Genomic DNA, 14099 nt, shown 5'->3' on the forward strand with positions numbered 1-14099 from the left:
TTTGCCCTGGAAAAGCTGTCCTGCCTGGCCAGTAGTGTGGCATCAGAGTGGGTGTTTAGTGCGGCAGGGGCCATAGTTGCCCCAAGGAGAACTTTGTCAAGATGGATCAGCCAGGATTTCCACCCACCAATTCCTGATGCATCAGACTAGATCATCCATGGTGCCACACCAACCACCACTTTGACAAAAGAGACCTGTTTCTTCTGACTTCCTGCCTCAGCTACTATTCTGACGCTGCCACCCACCTGATGACACACATCTGATGCCAAGTACTTCTTTCACCCACCATCTTCAGCGGGTACTGGTATTGCCACCCACCTCCACACTATGTCACCTTGCCACTCTTTGGTCTCTTGATGCTGCTCCTACCTCCACTCTATGTGACCTTGCCACTCTGTGGCCTCCTGATGCTGCCTCTACCTCCACACTATGTCACCTATACACTCTGTGGCCTCCTGATGCTGCCGCCACCTCTACACTATGTCACCTAGTCACTCTGTGGCCTTGTGATGCTGCCGCCACCTCCAAAGTATGTCACCTTGCCACTCTGTGGCCTCCTGAATCTGCCGCTACCTCCACACTATGTTACCTTGCCACTCTTTGGTCTCTTGATGCTGCTCCTACCTCCACTCTGTCACCTTGCCACTCTGTGGCCTCCTGATGCTGCCTCTACCTCCACACTATGTCACCTATACACTCTGTGGCCTTCTGATGCTGCCGCCACCTCCACACTATGTCACTTTGCCACTCTGTGGTCTCCTGATGCTGCTGCCACCTCTACACTATGTCACCTAGACACTCTGAGGCCTCCTGATGCTGCTGCCACCACCATACTCTGTCATTGTGCCACTCTGTGGCATCCTAATACTGCCGCCACCTATATTGGGCCACTCTGTGGACTTCTCATGCTGTTCCCTCCCTCCCCACTTCATGACTGGGCCACTATTTAGCCTTTTTGGCTTGGCTGACATCATCATTTATTTGACCCTTCTTCTGATCCGTCAGAAGGAAGATAAAATGAGATGCACAATGTATCCTGTCTGTGTAGAAGCTGTAAGGCCTGTATGGTCCCATCAGAATTGGCTTATGATTTGGTAGCCAAGCCAAATCATAATCCGTTCATGTGTCATCGCTGTTTTGGATCCACTCCTGTTTTTTTTGGCATTAGCAATATTGATGGATTACTGACCAAATGCTGACCGAGTTTTCTGGGGGTTATTGTTCTGACGGATCAAAATAATCAGTGACAACATAAACTTACTGATGACACCCTCTCCACTCTGTCGGGGGCTCTACTTGTATAAGCGTTTAATAGAACAGGTTCTGTAGACATCTATGTGAAATCAACTGACGACGGTGTAAAAGGAGTGCGCTTCTTCTTGACGCTAACATCGACCTGGAAGGCTGAGTTCATACTTGAGTTATTTGGTCAGTTTTGGCCCCGTGACTGCCCAAATAAGTGAAGTGTGCAGTGTGACGCCTGTCATCTGCATGTCATACGGACTCACAGTATTATTTCACTACCAAAGCAGACTCCCTATGCGTGTTACTGCAAGGCACATTGTTCTACCCCTCTCTGCAGCCAGTAAATAGCAATTTTTTTACGTAATTCGCCGCAAATTTATTCAGATCTAACCGAATTTTTCCAAATAAATTTGGCGAATCGAGTTTTTGAAAAATGTGCTCATCTCCTCGGGAGGATAGGGACAGGGATCAAGCAGTTAGAAGGAAGGAGCCCGACTAGCTCTAGCAGCTCCCCAACTGGGTGCAAGGGAAAGGACCTGTTCGGTCTGATTAATCTTTCTTAAGCCAAGAGGGAAAGTCTGATCCGGTCCTAAATCTAACCCAGGGGTCCCACATACACCTCACTCCCTCAGCCCTTTCTGTGTTCTCAGCAGCTAAGGTCTCAATTCTCTCCAAGATGTCCACCTCTGTTAGCCATTGTTTAATAGAAGAGGGGATGTGAGACCTCCAGTGTCTGGGGAGAACTGTGTGTGCGGCAGAGAGAAAGTGACACAGGATGTCTCGCTTGATAGCTGACACAGGGCCCGGCAGGAGAGAAAGGAGAGCAATCTGTGGAGTTGGTGTTAATTGTTTGCTTGTCACTTGTTAGTAAACTTAAAAAATATGTTGCCAAAAAGGTTGGATAAGAGGGCAGGACCATCAGATATGAGTCATGTTTCCTACCTCTGAGTTGCAAAGCCAGCAGACTTCTGGAACCTCGGCATAATAAGAGTGTAGAACGGGTGAGCATCTATACCATTTGGTCAGAATCTTGCACTTCGGGTGAATGAACAGAAATGGAGTAATACCATGCTGACCCTTTCTGAATTCAAGTCAGCCAACAAGCCTGGACAGTACAACAGCACAGAAACAAACAAATCTCAAACAGTAAGAAAAAACATGGAAGTACAGATCCCAGGAAACACAGTAGACCAGAACAAGATACAATCATGGAACTAGAGCTCCCAGTATGAAAAACAATGTGCAATATATCTGAAAGGGAATGCACCTAGCAAGCACTATACCCGACCACCAGAATGGAGTGATGACTGAATATATAAAAGTTCAACAATCAGCAACCCCACCCTAGTCAACCAGGCAAAGCGACGTAAAGAACAAACCCAAAATTCATATGCAGGCTCTCAAATAACATCTTACCAAATAAAGTTAGTAACTTGAATATGAATCAGTCAGGGAGACCCCATTGCTCATAACATCCAAAGCTTAAAGGGGTTCTGCACTTTGTTTAAACTGATGATCTATCCTCTGTATAGATCATCAGCTTCTGATTGGCGGGGGTCCGACACTCGGGACCCCCGCCGATCAGCTGTTTGAGAAGGCATCTTTGCTCCAGCAGCACTGCAGCCTTCTCACTGTTTAACGCAGGCCTTGTGACGTCACAACTAGTATCAACTGGCCTGGGCGTGACTAAGCTCCGTTCCCTTGAATGGAGCTTAGCCCCGCCCAGGCCAGTTGATACAAGTCGTGACGTCACTCGGCCTGCGGTAAACAGTGAGAAGGCCGCAGTGCTGCTGGAGCGCCGCTGCCTTCTCAAACAGCTGATCGGCGGGGGTCCCGGGTGTCGTATCCCCATCGAACAGATGCTGATGATCTATCTAGAGCAGGCATTCTCAAACTACGGCTTCCAGATGTTGCAAAACTACAACTCCCAGCATACCCGAACAGCCTACAGGTATCAGCCTACAGCAGGGCATTGTGGGAGTTGTAGTTTTACAGCTGGAGGGCCGCAGTTTGAGGATGCCTTATCTAGAGGATAGATCATCAGTTTAAAAAAGTGCAGAACCCCTTTAAATAATAATTATTTATCTTTAGGCTATGCCATCAATATCAAACTGGTGGATCGGCCAGTGATGTAACATTTATTTGTGACATGGCCATTTTACAGCTCAGTCCCATTGAATTGAATGGCATTAAGCTGAAATACCAAACAGAGCCACAATAGAATGTGCTTGGTATACTATGAAGAAGCTGCTAAACTCGTCCAGGTGCCCCTTCAAACAGCTGGGGTGTCAGAAGTTGGACCACACAGATCAGATATTAATGACTGATCCTGGGGATAGGTAATCAATATTTAAAGGGGTTATCCAAGTTATATTTATTGATTACCTATCCTCAGGATAGGTCATCAATATCAGATCGGCTGGGGTCTGACACCCGGCACCCCCGCCGATCAGCTGTTTGAAGAAAAGGCACGTGCCGTGCTAGCGCTGCCTCCTCTTCACTGTTTACCTTCTAGACGTTGCATCTGCAGCGGTGAGCAGGTGGAATTAAGCCCAAGCCGTCCCATTCATTTCTATGGTACGGATCGCTCCGTCCCATAGAAATAAATAGGACGGCTTGGGTGTAATTCCACCTGCTCACCTCTGCAGATGCAACGTCTAGAAGGTAAACATTGAAGGGGAGGCAGCGCTGGCACGGCGCGCACCTTCTCTTCTAACAGCTGATCGGCGGGGGTGCCGGGTGTCGGACCACCGCCGATCTGATATTGATGACCTATCCTGAGGATAGGTCATCAATAAATATAACTTGGATAACCCCTTTAACTCCTGGAAAGCACTTTTAAGGCTCTAAATTGAAAGAGGAGAGGTGATGGTGCGATATGCTGACAAATAGTATGACAAGTCTTCTTTATCCAAGCACCACAAGTGTATTCAGCTGTTGGAAATTTTACTTCCCAACATAGCTGGTTTTGCACCCCGAATACGTCATAGTGCATGTCAGTGGGGGTCATGCATAAATGTAATCACTTCTTGTATGCAGAGGCTATATTGGGGATCTAGGAGAATTCCCTATTGGACAGCAGTATATTGAACTGAGTTTTCACATTAAAACACCAAACAGGGTTCTAGCAGAAAACTTGATCTCATACAGGTCCTTCTAAAAAAATTAGCATATTGTGATAAAGTTCATTATTTTCTGTAATGTACTGATAAACATTAGACTTTCATATATTTTAGATTCATTACACACAACTGAAGTAGTTCAAGCCTTTTATTGTTTTAATATTGATGATTTTGGCATACAGCTCATGAAAACCCAAAATTCCTATCTAAAAAAATTAGCATATCATGAAAAGGTTCTCTAAACGAGCTATTAACCTAATCATCTGAATGAACTAATTAACTCTAAACACCTGCAAAAGATTCCTGAGGCTTTTAAAAACTCCCAGCCTGGTTCATTACTCAAAACCGCAATCATGGGTAAGGCTGCCGACCTGACTGCTGTCCAGAAAAGGCCATCATTGACACCCTCAAGCAAGAGGGTAAGACACAGAAAGAAATTTCTGAACGAATAGGCTGTTCCCAGAGTGCTGTATCAAGGCACCTCAGTGGGAAGTCTGTGGGAAGGAAAAAGTGTGGCAGAAAACGCTGCACAACGAGAAGAGGTGACCGGACCCTGAGGAAGATTGTGGAGAAGGACCGATTCCAGACCTTGGGGGACCTGCGGAAGCAGTGGACTGAGTCTGGAGTAGAAACATCCAGAGCCACCGTGTACAGGCGTGTGCAGGAAATGGGCTACAGGTGCCGCATTCCCCAGGCAGGGGCAGATTAAGTGCATGATAGGCCCGGGGCTGTCTACCCAACTTGGGCCCCCCCCCTCCATTTTAGTTTATTTTATTTTTTTTGTATGAAGAGGCTGCGGTGCTTTATGAGCGCCACAGTCTCTTCTTAGGCCATATGACATCTTCAGACAAAAAAAAAAATACCCCAAATTGGGTCCTAAACTGAAAAATTTGGTTGTCAAATTTAAAATACATATAATTGTAATAAAAAAAGACATGGAGGAGAATACAGCACGACATACCTGTTACATCCAGTGACATGTCCTGTCATGTAGACTTTCTATTTCCTCTTCTCCTCCATTTGACCCAGACCACCATGGCAAATTCTTTTAGCTGCATCTCGTCTCTACAGTTTGTAACACAGACACGTTAGATTTCTCAATTTTTCCATCAACCTCCTCATCCTGGTGTCCCCACAGTGTCATCCTGCCACCCCCAATACTGTGCCCGTTGTGCTCCCCAATGCCCCAGGAACTATACTGCTGAAAAAATAGTGACCCTGATAGATATAATTGGGGTAATTTATCAAACTGGTGTAAAGTAGAACTGGATTTCCAAAAGAGCTGTCAAATATGAAAGGTGGAATCTGATTGGCTGCTATGGGCAACTAAGCCAGTTCTGCATTACACCAGTTTGATAAATTACCCCAAATGTCCCTATAGTGTCCACAGCAGCTATAATGTCCCCTAGAGACCCCCAGTAATAATACCACCCTCTATTGTGCTCCAGGCAATAATCCCTGTATAGTGTCCCCAGAAATAATAGAATTGCCCCTATAGTGCCTCCCCAATAGCAACACCCCCATATAGTAATTTCCACCACACTGCCCCATATAGTAATTCCCCATAGTAATTTGCCCCCACACAGTAATTTCCCCCAAACTGCCCCCATATAGTAGTTTGCCCCCACACAGTAATTTGCCCCACACTGCCCCATATAGTAGTTTGCCCCCACACAGTAATTTGCCCCCCACTGCCCCCACATAGTAATTTGCCCCCCACTGCCCCCACATAGTAATTTGCCCCACACTGCCCCCACATAGTAATTTCCTCCACACTGCCCCCACATAGTAATTTCATCCACACTGCCCCCACATAGTAATTTCCTCCACACTGCCCCCACATAGTAATTTCCACCACACTGCCCCCACATAGTAATTTCCACCACACTGCCCCCACATAGTATTTTGCCCCCACATAGCAATTACCCCACACTGTGCCCACATAGAAATTACCCCACACAGAAATTACCCCACACTGTCCCCACATTGCAATTTCCCCCACACAATAGTTTCCCCCACATTGTAATTTGTCCCCACACTGCCCCATCTAGTAATTTGCCCCCACACTGCCCCATCTAGTAATTTGCCCCCACACTGCCCCATCTAGTAATTTGCCCCCACATAGTAGTCCCTCTCATAATAATTTGCCCCCACATAGTAATTTGTCCCCACATAGTATTCCCTCTCATAATAATTTGCCCCCACACAATAGTTTTCCCCACACTGCCCCCACATAGTAATTTGCCCCCACATAGTAATTTGCCCCCACATAGCAATTACCCCACACTGTCCCCACATAGAAATTACCCCACACTGTCCCCACATAGAAATTACCCCACACTGTCCCCACATGGCAACTGCCCCCACATGGCAACTGCCCCCACACAATAGTTTCCCCCACATAGTAATTTGCCCCCACATAGCAATTACCCCCACACAATAGTTTCCCCCACACTACCCCCAGATAGAAATTTTCCCCCACATAGTAGTCCCTCCCATAATAATTTGCCCCCACACAGCAATTTGCCCCCACACAATAGTTTCCCTCACACTGCCCCATCTAGTAATTTGCCCCCACATAGTAGTCCCTCTCATAATAATTTGCCCCCACATAGTAATTTGCCCCCACATAGAATTCCCTCATAATAATTTGCCCCCACACTGCCCCATCTATTAATTTTCCCCCACATAGTATTCCCTCCCATAATAATTTGGCCCCATACAGCCCCCACATTCCCCCCCATGTAATCGATTTATCTTCCCTAATAGGTCCTCCTGTGTCCCCCCCAAGTAGGCAAATGAAATAAAAAAATAAAAAATGAAAAAATAAATACTCACCTATGTCCAGGGCCAGGCGCTTGCTCGCAGAGGAAGGCGGGCGGGATGAGTCAGGCGCGTCACAGTGCTGCGTCCCGGCACAGGCGCGCGATGACGTCATCACGCACGCCTGGGCCGGGATTTCACTACCGCATAGGCCTCAGGCCTACAAGGCCTGAGGCTTATGCGGTGAATTCCGGTGATCGGCGACGGGACAGGGAGCTATGCGCTCCCGTGCCCTGCCGCAGTATGTGGGCGTTCGGGTCAGCGTTGGGCCCCCCAGCGGCGCTGGGCCCGGGGCTGCCGACCCGAACATCCCTATTGTAATCCGCCACTGTCCCCAGGTCAAGCCACTTTTGAACCAGAAACTGCGGCAGAAGCGCCTGACCTGGGCTACAGAGAAGCAGCACTGGACTGTTGCTCAGTACTTTTTTCGGATGAAAGCAAATTTTGCATGTCATTCGGAAATCAAGGTGCCAGAGTCTGGAGGAAGACTGGGGAGAGGGAAATGCCAAAATGCCTGAAGTCCAGTGTCAAGTCCCCACAGTCAGTGATGGTCTGGGGTGCCATGTCAGCTGCTGGTGTTGGTCCACTGTGTTTTATCAAGGGCAGGGTCAATGCAGCTAGCTATCAGGAGACTTTGGAGCACTTCATGCTTCCATCTGCTGAAAAGCTTTATGGAGATGAAGATTTCATTTTTCAGCACGACCTGGCACCTGCTCACAGTGCCAACACCACTGGTAAATGGTTTACTGACCATGGTATTACTGTGCTCAAATGGCCTGCCAACTCTCCTGACCTGAACCCCATAGAGAATCTGTGGGATATTGGGAAGAGAAAGTTGAGAGACGCAAGACCCAACACTCTGGATGAGCTTAAGGCCGCTATCGAAGCATCCTGGGCCTCCATAACACCTCAGCAGTGCCACAGGCTGATTGCCTCCATGCCACGCCGCATTGAAGCAGTCATTTCTGCAAAAGGATTCCCGACCAAGTATTGAGTGCAGAACTGAACATAATTATTTGAAGGTTGACTTTTTTTGTATTAAAAGCACTTTTCTTTTATTGGTCGGATGAAATATGCTAATTTTTTTAGATAGGAATTTTGGGTTTTCATGAGCTGTATGCCAAAATCATCAATATTAAAACAATAAAAGGCTTGAACTACTTCAGTTGGTGTGTAATGAATCTAAAATATATGAAAGTCTAATGTTTATCAGTACATTACAGAAAATAATGAACTTTATCACAATATGCTAATTTTTTTAGAAGGACCTGTATATGACACTCCACACAGAACTGTGAGGCTGTGCATTACGGCCAAAATGCATAAACCTTAATTTTGTAGTATTTGAGCATTTGGTATTTTGAAAATTGAATGTACCAAACTTACGTGGCCAAGCTCCCACGGCACAATTCTCAGCCTCTGCAAGGCCGAACTGAGAGAGATGCGCGGCTGAGCCACGCCTCCTAGTGACGCAACAGCCTCCTTATGCGGTATGCCAGACCTTGCAGGGGAATTATGCGTGAGATCGCGGTTTGAGCAATAGGTGGGCCGAGGTAAATACAGTTCTGGTTACTCACGGTTATGTCGTCCCTGGGCAGGCTCGCATAAGTGAAAAGAGAATGGCACAAGGATTCTCTGGGGCACACTCTGGTGTAAGGGACACTGGCCAGATGGTGGGTGGAGGTGCCCTTGATGGTCTGTATTAATGTGCCAGTGGCAAGGTCCCTTGTAGTTGTGACGCCAGTACCTTTTGTATGGAGGTACAACCACTTACTATACTGTTAATAGAGGAACTTGAGACTGAGGCGAGCAAGGTGGAATTGAAGGTGGAACTTTATTGAAGATGACTTCTAATAACAACACATCCAATGCATTAAAACAGTCTCTTGATACACTCCGACATTAAGCACAATCTCCCATACATATGGGGAAAGGGAAATGCAAATCCTCAATGAAGTACAGGCTCTTGTAACACATAAGAAAACTACTACTCAGACTAGGCTGGTAATAATGAAAGTCTCTGGTCAAAACTCCGGCCTGATCCTAATCCTTGCTTAAAGGTGCTTTTCTGAATTCTGAAACTTCTATTCCAATGTTGTTCTGACTGTTGGCCTGACTGTCCTCAGGATTTGAACTGGAGGTGTGGATGCTTCTTGCTATCTCCTACATCTACACCTACTACAAAGGTGCCTAATAAGTCCTCAAGTAATGACTATCTTGCTAATCCTTTGTCTTGCATAAACGTGATAATCCCTAAATACTCGGCTGCATGCAGTTTAGACATTGGTCACCCTGGAAGAGCGATCTATAGGAGTGGATTGCTCACCTCTAGGTAGAATGATTGTAGGCTTTAACCCTGGACTGTGGAGCCGACAGGGACAGAGTAGAGAGGCTAGGAATATGCCTCCCTCCAGGGCCGCCATCAGGGGGGTACAGCCGATACCCCAGTAAGGGGCCTAGACCCTGGGGGGGGGCCCGGTCAGTTCCAATTAAAAAAAAAAACTAAAAAAAAAAAAACAGGCAAAATGCCGCCCAGCGCGTCCCTCCAGCCCGCCCATCTCCTCTGGAATGTGATCCTACCTCTGTCTTCGGCGCATGTGTCTTCAGCGCAGACGCAGTGAATGTCTGACCGCTGCCTGCACAGACATCTCGGTCATCGGCGCAGGCGCAGTGGAGATGTCTGTGCAGGGAGCGGTCAGACATTCACTGCGCCTGCGCCGATGACCGAGATGTCTGTGCAGGCAGCGGTCAGACATTTACTGCGCCGAAGACAGACGCGCACGGCGCAGGCGCGAGAGTTCGTCCTCTGACTCAGAGGTAGGATCGCATTCCAGAGGAGATGGGCGGGCTGGAGGGACGCGCTGGGCGGCATTTTGTGAAGGTAGACCGAGTCTCTAGGTGCTGAAAAGATGCCCCCATAGCACCTAGAGGCTCATTAGCATATCAATAAATGTTAGTTTTTTATGGAAACGGCTGCACAAAAAGCTATTATAATAGCATTGTTTGGTAGAGCAGACACTAGCAGATCGCTAGTGTCTGACAGCTAAATTTGTCAGAACGATGTGGTAGAAGCCCTTTAAAAGAACCTAAAGATCCGACTTAGTTAGAGACTCATTCGATTCTTTGAGTTAAAAGAGCCTTGAGTCACTAGAACAGTTTACACTGAGGCTGATGCTTTCGTTGCAGCAGTGATAAGATTAAAGGGGTTGTCCCACTTTGCTGTTTCAATCTTACCAGCAGTAAATGTCCTGATAACTTCCTGGTTCGGCTCCTGTAGTTGAGTGAAGGCCACGCCTCCTCATGACTCACCCTGAGAGCTCAGTCCTTGCGTGCTCGTTCATGTGGATGAGTCATCCACATGGAGCCGACAATGTATGAGAGGTCCCGCCCAGTATAATAAACATTGAGTGCGGCCCTCCCCCCCAGTATAATAAACATTGAGTGCGCCCCCCCCCCAGTATAATAAACATTGAGTGCGCCCCCCCCCAGTATAATAAACATTGAGTGCGGCCCCCCCAGTATAATATACATTGAGTGCGGCCCCCCCCAGTATAATATACATTGAGTGCGGCCCCCCCAGTATAATATACATTGAGTGCGGCCCCCCCAGTATAATATACATTGAGTGCGGCCCCCCCCAGTATAATAAACATTGGTGGCGCAGTGGGAAGTGCCAATGTTAAAAAAAATAAATAAAAAATTAACTCCACCAATTGATCGCGTAGCTGCCGGTCTCCTGTTCTTTCTTTAGGACCTGTCAAAGGACCTGTGGTGACATCACTGTGGTCATCACATGGTACATCATATGATCCATCACCATGGTAATGGACCATGTGATTAGCTCAGTGACGTCACCACAGGTCCTGAAGCAAGAACAGGAGACCGGCAGCTGCGCGATCAATTGGTGGCGGTGAGTTAATTTTTTATTTATTTTTTTAACCCTCATTGGCACTTCCCACTGCGCCACCAATGTTTATTATACTGGGGGGGCCGCACTCAATGTATATTATACTGGGGGGGCCGCGCTCAATGTATATTATACTGGGGGGGGCCACACTCAATGTATATTATACTGGGGGGGGCTGCACTCAATGTATATTATACTGGGGGGGGGCCGCACTCAATGTTTATTATACTGGGGTGTTGGGGGGGGCGCACTGCGCCACCAATGTTAATACAAATGCAGGAGGTGGGTGCCGGAGTGAAATAGCTGGCACCTGACCTCTATGATAGGGGGCGGCGATCAGCGTACGTGCGCGGACGTGCGCGGACGTACGCGTACTTGTACGAATAGAGAGGCGGCCCGATGACTGTGTTCAGCGGTTGTGCGCAGGCGCGGCACAGCGATGCGGCCGGCCAGAAGAGGCCGTATCCATGGGATAATGAAATAAACAAAGGGATCGCATATCTGGATTTTTTTGAAAGAAAGGTAGCTTTTTGATAATGACATAGATAGGAAGATATGTTCTGTGGGGGTAAATAAATTAGATAAAACATATTTAATGAAGTGGGACAACCCCTTTAAGGGACAAGAGCAGAGAGATAAGAGACGTGACAGATGACTGTTGCTCAGAAGCCATGAGATTGTAAGGCTACTTTCACACTAGTGGCAGGACGGATCCGACAGGCTGTTCACCCTGTCGGATCCGTCCTGCCATTATTTTGCCGGACCGCCGCTCCGTCCCCATTGACTATAATGGGGACGGGGGTGGAGCTCCGACACAGCACGGCAGTGCATGGCGAAAGGCCGCCGGACTAAAAGTACTGTATGTCCAACTTGTTGTGTGGTCTTTGCTCAGGGGTAAAATGCAAAGCTGTTTTCTGGATTATCCCACAGGGCCATGATCCTCCATCATTGTTATTAACCCCTCCCTTGCCAGCCCACCCAGCCCTATTTAGCTTTGTGTTCAGCTTCGAAAAAAAATGTTTAGGCCATGAAGGGGTTAATTAAGTGTTGGAGGGGGTGGGGGGTGTTATTGTGCATATTGTGTTTGGGATCCATTTAACAAGTTTGACCAGTTGGGTTTGAGAGTGGTTGAGTGTCATCCACAGATCCCTCATAACAGTGTGTCACCCACAGATCCCCCATAACAGTGTGTCACCCTCAGATCCCCCATAACAGTGTGTCATCCACAGATCCCCCATAACAGTGTGTCATCCACAGATCCCCCATAACAGTGTGTCATCCACAGATCCCCCATAACAGTGTGTCATCCACAGATCCCCCATAACAGTGTGTCATCCACAGATCCCCCATAACAGTGTGCCATCCACAGATCCCCCATAACAGTGTGTCATCCACAGATCCCCCATAACAGTGTGTCATCCACAGATCCCCCATAACAGTGTGCCATCCACAGATCCCCCATAACAGTGTGTCATCCACAGATCCCCCATAACAGTGTGTCATCCACAGATCCCCATAACAGTGTCATCCACAGTACCCCATAACAGTGTGTCATCCACAGATCCCTCATAACAGTGTGTCATCCACAGATCCCCCATAACAGTGTCATCCACAGATCCCCATAACAGTGTTCGTCATCCACAGATTCTTCATAACTGTGTATCATCCACAGTACCCCATAACAGTGTGTCATCCACAGATCCCCATAACAGTGTGTCATCCACAGATCCCCCATAACAGTGTGTCATCCACAGATTCCCCATAACAGTGTCATCCACAGATCCCCATAACAGTGTGTCATCCACAGATTCCTCATAACAGTGTGTCATCCACAGATTCCCCCCATAACAGTGTGTCATCCACAGATCCCCCATAACAGCGTCATCCACAGATTCCCCCCATAACAGTAAGTCATCCACAGATCCCCCATAACAGTAAGTCCTCCACAGATTCCCCCCATAACAGTAAGTCATCCACAGATCCCCCCCATAACACTGTAACAGTAAACCTTGTGCTTTTAAGGTGTTTTTTTCCCTAAATGTGCCAGGGGAAGATTGCTAGGGCAGATGAGAACAGGTAGTGTAGTTAGTGTTAGTGTAGGGTCCTGCTTAAAAGAGTCTAACTTGTCGTGGTAGCAGGCTTCATATTATTTGGTCAAAAATGAATTCCTTACTGAAATCGCTGATTATCACTTTTTACTGTCTTTGTAGTTGTAAAAAAATAATGAAATTGGGGGTAGGTCCTTGGGGGTGGAGGGGAGGTGGAGTCAGGACGGATTCTAAAGGGGCGGGGTAGGAGGGGGGGCCCAGGCCTTGAGCTGTGTAAGGGGCCCCAAAATTTCTGATGGCAGCCCTGCCTCCCTCCAGGTATTTAGCTACATGGCCGTTGCTTTCTTGTAGGCTCATGAGAGAACTGCTTTGAACTGAACTCCTTGGATTGACCTGAGCTCTTCTGGACTGGTTTGGATTGACCTCAACCAGCCAACTGAATTGAACTTGTTCTCAACTGCCTAACTTAGGTCTGAGCTAAGCTATTTATACACACTGACACTGCTCCATCGTATGGAGAAACAAGTGTAGTGCAGCCTGACTAGGCCTGTGTAAAGGATATTCGCATGTAGAATCACATTGTGACATGGGAGAATATGACAGGAGATAAAATACAAAATGCAGGCATATTACATAACATTAATACATAATTAAAGCAAGTGTGCGGTGCCCACAGTCACGTGAATGGGACACTGCACTTAGTAACAGGATGTAATGCTCTGTTTCTCCCCACAGCAGGTGTGTGCTGGGAAAGATTAGCAGTGGGATTAGCTCAGCTGATCTATTACTGTGTCCTGTGTGTTTCACTAATGGAGCACCAAGTCAATGGACCTATCAGGTTCTGATCCGGGGATTCAGCGCTCTATTTAAATCCCTTGCTTACCATACACTATTGCCAGTGATTAGTCTTTGACTCACTAGCTGTGTTCCTGGTACTTGCTCCTGTGCTTATTT

Source organism: Bufo gargarizans, chromosome 4 (assembly GCF_014858855.1).
Source record: "Bufo gargarizans isolate SCDJY-AF-19 chromosome 4, ASM1485885v1, whole genome shotgun sequence".
Taxonomy (NCBI): domain Eukaryota; kingdom Metazoa; phylum Chordata; class Amphibia; order Anura; family Bufonidae; genus Bufo; species Bufo gargarizans.